Source organism: Pteropus vampyrus, unplaced genomic scaffold (assembly GCF_000151845.1).
Source record: "Pteropus vampyrus isolate Shadow unplaced genomic scaffold, Pvam_2.0 Scaffold244, whole genome shotgun sequence".
Lineage (NCBI taxonomy): Eukaryota > Metazoa > Chordata > Mammalia > Chiroptera > Pteropodidae > Pteropus > Pteropus vampyrus.
The window spans coordinates 1,401,359-1,408,436 of record NW_011889025.1 but is presented as its reverse complement, the minus strand read 5'-3'; positions in this window follow the sequence as shown (position 1 = coordinate 1,408,436).

The following is a 7,078-nucleotide window of genomic DNA, read 5'->3' as shown; positions in this document are numbered from 1 at the left end:
TATGGCATCCATTTATGATCATAACACTTAACAAAATCAATATAGAAGCAAAGTACCCTAACAAAATAAAGGCCATATATGACAAACCCTCAGCCAACATTATACTTAATGGTGAAAGACTAAAAACCTTCCCTCCAAGATCAGGAACAAGGGAAAGCTGTCTGCTATCACCACTGTTATTCAATATAACATTGGAGGTCCTAGAGAGTGCAATCAGGCAAGAGAAAGATATAATAGGCATCCAAATAGGAAATGAAGAAGTCAAACTGTCACTATTTGCAGATGACATAATCCTCTATATAGAAAACCCTAAAGACTCCACAAGAACACTACTGGATACAATAAGCAAATATAGTGAAGTTTCTGGATACAAAATCAGTGTTCAAAAATCCATAATGTTCCTATACTCTAATACTGAAGTGTCAGAAAAAAAGTGGAAAATTAATTCTGTTTGCAATTGCAACGAAAAGAATAAAATACCTAGGAATAAATCTAACAAAACATGTGAAAGACTTATGTAATGAAAACTATAAGACCCTATTAAAAGAAATCGAAGAAGGTACAAAAGAATGGAAAGATGATCTGTTTTCTTGGATTGGAAAAATCAACATAGTTAAAATGAACTTATTACCTAAAGTATTATACAGATTTAATGCAATCGCTATCGAAATCCCATCAGCATTTTTTTAAAGAAATAGAACTAAAAAATCATCATATTGGTACAGATGCACAAAAGACCCGAATTGCCAAAGCCATCCTGAGAAAAAAGAGTGAGGCTGGAGGCATCACTCTGCCCAACTTCAAATTATACTACATAGCGACAATAATCAAAACAGCATGGTATTGGCAGAAAAACAGACACACAGATCGGTAGAACAGAATCCAGAGTCCAGAAGTAAACCCATGCTTAGATAAGCAAATTATTTTCATGAAAAGAGCCAAAAACATAAAGTGGAGAAAGGAAAATCCCTTCAACAAACAGTGCTGGTAAAACTGGTAAGCCACCTGCAAAAGAAGGAAACTAAACTGTTGTTTATCACCACACACCAAAATTAACTCAAAATGGATTAAGGACCTGAATATAAGACCTGAAACAATAATTTGCATAGAAAAAAACATAGGAACTAAACTTAGGGACCTTGAACTTAAAGAGGATTTTATGAATTTGACCTCAAAGGCAAGGGGAATAAAAGCAAAAATAAATGAATGAGACATCACCAAACTAAAAAGCTTATGCACAGCAATGGAAACCATCAACAAAATGAAGAGACAACCATCTGAATGGGAAAATATATTTGCAAGCAACATCTCTGATAAGGGCCTGATATCCAAAACATACAAAGAACTCATATGACTCAATAACAACAAAAAACAAACAATCCAATCAAAAAGTGGGAAGGGGACCTGAAGAGACACTTCTCCCTAGAGTACACACAATTAGCCAACAAATAGTTGAAAAGATGCCCAACATCACTATCTATTAGGGAAATGCAAATCAAAACCACAATGAGATACCATCTCATACCTGTTAGAATAGCTATAATCAACAGGACAAGTAATAACAAATGCTGGAGAGGATGCAGGGAAATAGGAACCGTTATACACTGCTGGTGGGACTGCAAATTGGTACAACCACTATGGAAAACAGTATGGTGGTTCCTCAAAAAAACTAAGAATTGATCTACCATATGATCCAGCAATCCCACTGCTGGGTATTTACCCCAAAGACTTGAAAACTCATATCCAAAAAAATATTTGCACACCAATGTTCATAGCAGCATTATTCACAGTGGCCAGGACATGGAAGTAACCCAAGTGTCCTACGATAGATGATTGGCTAAAGAAGCTGTGGTACATATATACAATGGAATATTACTCAGCCATAAGAAGAGATGAAATAATTCCATTTGCAACAACATGGATGGATCTTGAAATAATCATACTAAGCAAAATGTGCCAGACTGAAAAATTTGAAAATCACATGATATCACTTATATGTGGGATATAAATCTAAAAGCAACAAATGAACAGGCAAACAAACAGAGACTCGTGTACATGAGCAATGGACTAGTGGTTACCAGAGGGCTGGGGGAAGGTTGGAGGGGAAAGGCAGATGGGGGAAAAAGTTAAATCATTTCTTCAATTAAACAAACAAACAAACAAACAAACAAATAAATAAGATTAAAAAATTATCCCTGCTTTGGAGATTAATTGCAGTAAGAAAATGGCCCAGAAACCTAGAAAGGGCCTAGAAATTCAAGCTGCCTCATACTGCAAGCTCCAGTGAACTCTTGTTGTGTGCATGCTTCAATTCTAATCACTGCCATCCAAAGGTCTCACTGGTCATGTCCTTGTACTTACCACACAAGTAGCCTTCTCTTTGCCTCTATCTGCACCTAGATCCATAGCAACCACTCCTGCTCCTGATCCCTGAGGTTAGGTATAATAGGTGACAGCTTACAAAGCTCTCTTTCTGTACCTCATAAGGCAGGTAAAACAGATAGTCTTGTGCTCATTTTACAAGTGGGAATTTTATGAGACAGAGAGATTAAGGGACTTGCCCAAAGTCACAAAAGCAATAAAGATAATCGCCAAGTCAAATTGGAACTCAAGTATTTTGTTTCCAAATCCTGCCTTCTTTATCTAAATTGATATTTCCCAGCATGTTCTCCACAAAGCATAGATTTATTGAAAATTGCCTTGGTAGAATGAGGGTGTTCCATGATCTAATAAGCATTTACTTCCCTTTCTACTCTCCTCATGATGATACACTATGCACATCAGCATGTTAGAAGCTCTGAGATGTAATTCGTGTAATCCAGAGTTTCCAAAATATATTTATGAATAAGAAGAGCTCATATTAATTAACTACTTACTGTGCCGGGATCTATGCTAAGTGTTTTACATACAGTAGCTTATTCTATCCCACAAACATTCTTATGACCTTTGTATTGTGCTTAAGCTCATTTTACCAATGATGAACCAAGGCCCAGAGAAATAAGGTGACTTGTCCACGTTCACAGAATAGAAGCATGACCAGGAAAGATCTTAAATCTGACTCTATGTAATACTTGATCACCAAAATTTTCTGCCCATAAGTCCTTTTTCTATGCCATAGAACTAGTCTCTTGCAGAATTAATTTTGAGAAGAGTAGTTCCCCCATTCACCGACCTCTTAATAACCTTGCTTGTTCTTATTGCCTCAACACCCAGAATCACCTAGAAAAGGAGTTACTGTCAGTCACTGAGCAAAGAACCTACATGCTGGAAAATAAGACAAATATTTGGCTACAGGGGGAGAGAGAAAGGTGTAGAGAGCATGAGAACTCTGCCAGAAAGGTTACTAGAGACTGGACCCTGAAAGATGAGACTGAAGTACATCACTAACCAAAAAGGCCTGTTTCACAGTTCTACACTACATGCTCAGAGGCAGAATCATAACAGAATTCTCAGTGGAATCAATTAAATTCATCGTCTCTCTACCCAGCAGGGCAACTACAGTGATATATATCTGCTGTGCGGGCTGCTGCTGATTGCAATGCCAGGTAAATGGAGCAAGGCATTGTGTCCAGTGACAAAGAAATTGAGTCACTAGGAGGTTAAGTAACTTGCCTAAGGCTACACAGCTAGTAGTATGATTTGGAGCTAGACATTGTGCTGAGGATACAGAATAAAATGAGATATCTTTCCTGCCCTTGAGAAATTTACTTTCAGGTGTAGGATATAAATAAGCATCCACAAATGTAATATAGTGTGACAATGTAATATACACCAGGAACCAGGGAGGCTTGGCAGCATTATTAGTAGACCCCAGTCCTACCTGACGGCAGGAGAAAGATAACTCATGTAGGTAAAAAGAAGGCTTGATTAGAAAGAGACCATATCAAAATGTCTAAAGGTCAAGTCATGGATCCTGACTTTTCTTTAGTATTTTCATTAGGATCTAGAAAGTATAAGATATAAGAAAGCCCCTAAAAAAAGAAAAGATGGAAAGAGCCAAGTGAAAAGAACACAGTCTTCCTTCTTAAAAAAAAAAAAAAAAGGGTGAAAACCCTTTAAAACCCTGAAATTAGTATGATGTGGTAACTCATTAGAAACTGTCAATTAGAAATAATGCAATTAGAAATAAAAGCAAAGAACTTGACGAGTTGCAAGCAGGCCAGTCATCAGAGGATGGAAGTTGCTTGAACTGCTTGAAATATCCAAACAGGAATCTGTGGGTCAGCTATTTGATATCTGATTGTGTGAGAAAGTTTCTCTATCATCAGAGTAAATACTGTATAGGGTAGGTTATTTGAAGTTTGTTGTGGAAAGGGAACTAAGTGTAGCTCAGAATTCATTTCTTTAAATCATACTTTATATTATCTTTTCTTAAAAAGACTGAAAATATTTAGAGATAATAACCGATGTGATTTTAATGGTTTTCTTTCATAGAATAAAGGGAAATTGTGTCATGTTAATCTAGTTTCTCTTAGTTTCACATTAGAAGATGATGATAAGGAGGGTGGGGGAGACCCAAATGTTCACCTAAGCAAAAGAATGTCATTACCAAGGATCTAAAGAGACAAAGGGGTCAAGTTAGCTTAGGAGGTTAATGAGTGATGCTGAGGAGACCAAGGGTGTGAGTGTGGGTTCATTAGATTGAGCCAGGTATATAACAAGTAGAAAAAGGATCCAGCTACATCTTACTAGTAGTAAATCAGTGGACACCGGCTTTGTGAAGAATGGTATGTTACCAACCCCTAAAATAAGGCACACCAGGAATAAGTGAGGACTTCAAATCCATAGCTCATGTGGAAAACTTTTTGTTCATTCATTGCAACAGGGTATCTACTCTTGAGGAACTCAATAACTTGATTGGAATTGCAGTTCACTTCCTTCAGAGCTCCGCCTGCTGAGAGAGAGAGAGAGAGAGAGAGAGAGAGAGAGAGAGAGAGAGAAACAGAGAGAAGGGAGAGAAGGAGGGAGAGAAAGAAAGAGATGATAGAATAGTCAATGTATACAAGTTATCTATTTCTGTGTAACAAATAACCCCAAGATATAGTGATTTAAAATAACCACTCTTTTTTGCAAACAATACCTATAATAAGGGTATTGTCATCCAAAATATATGAAGAACTCATACAACTCAACAACAACAACAATAAAAATCTATTTTAATTAAAAAATCCAAATACAACTCAACAACAACAAAAAAAAACCTAATCCATTTTAATTTAAAAAATCCAATTAAAAAATGGGCAGAACACCTAAACAGACACTTCTCCCAAGAAAACTTACAAATGGCCAACAAATATATGGAAAGATGCTCAACTTCACTATCTATTAGGGAAATGCATATCAAAACCACAGTGAGATATCACCTTACACTTATTAAAGTGGCTATTACCAATAAGACAAGAAATAACAGGTGTTGGGTGAGCATATGGAGAAATTCATACACTGCTGGTGGAGATGTAAATTGGTGCAGCCAGTATGGAAAACAGTATGGAGGTTCCTCAAAAAATTAAGAAAATTACCATATGACCCAGCAATCCATCTTCTGGATATCTACTCCCAAAATGTAAAAACATGTATTTGTAAAGATATATGTACCCCTATGTTCATTGCAGCACTATACACAGTAGCCAAGACATGGAAACAACTGAAGTGTCCTTCAATGGATGGTTGGATAAAGAAGATGTGGTACATATATACAATGGAATACTACTCAGCCATAAGAAAAGATGAAATACCGCAATTTGTGACAACATGGATGAATCTTGAGAGTATCATACTAAGTGAAATAAGTCAAAAAGGGACATGGACCATATTTCACTCATATGTGGGATATAAAAACAGAAATCAACAAATGAAAAATGAAACAAATTCATAGACACAGACAACACTTTAGTGGTTACCAAAGGGGAAGGGAAGCAAGGGGGGGTGGATTGAAGAGGGTAAATGGGGTCAAATATATGGGACAGAAAGAGACTAGACTTTGGGTGGTAACCATATAATGCAATATACAGATTGTACATTTAAAATTTATATAACGTTATTAACCAATGTCACCCCAATAAATTTAATTAAAAAAAAAACAAAGTCCAAAGTGAAATTTTACTTAGTCTCACTTGCAGAGATAAAACTATTAACAATTTGTTATTCAGCTTTCTAAACATTTCCTTATATATTTCCTTATATATTCCTTATATGATCTCTAGTGATGTACTTTCCAGCCTAATAATGAATATCTTTCCTATATAACATCATTCCTTCTTCACAATGGATGCCTATGCTTCCATTTTATGGACATATTATACTTTACATATTTAGTCAGTATTCTATGTATGCAATTAGTTGTTTCTTTTTGTTTTGCACTATTAAGAGTATTGACTTTTTAAAACATTAATTAATTAATTAAAATAAAAAAATCACCACCATTCATTTGGCTCATAGTTCTGCGGGTCACGGGGGATTCTCTCAGCTGGGATTAGGGTGAGATAAGCAACATGCCTAGGGCACAAAATTTAAGGAGGCACTCACTCAGAGTCATTCAATTCTCAACAGTATACTTGCATGATCTTGACTATTAACATCTTCTTAACTTTTGTACTGTAAGCACTTCATTTGCCTCACCCTAGTGCTGGCTCTGATAATTTTTCTAGAATAAGCCAGTTGGGATAATCTCTGTAATGGTGGTCAGTTTATAAGTCAGTTAACAACTGGAAGATCTAGAATATCCTCACTCACATGTCTGGCAGTTGGTAGGTTATTACTGGGAAATAGGGGTGACTGGTCCTGACATATCTCTTCATTCAGCAGGCTAGCCCAATCTTCTTCACCTGGTGTCCTTTACAGGATTCCCATTACATGTGCTACTGTCCCAATGGCCAAAGCAAGTCACACAACCAAAACAATAGTGAGTGTAGAAGGTAATTATACATGGAATAAGGAGATGTGAACAAATTGAGAGCCATTACTACATCACAATGCTCAAAGGTGAAATAGAAGAGAATGGCTGTGGTGAATGCATCAAATGAATAAATAACTAATTTATAATCAGGAGACGACCAGAGAAAGATTCTCTCTAGACTGT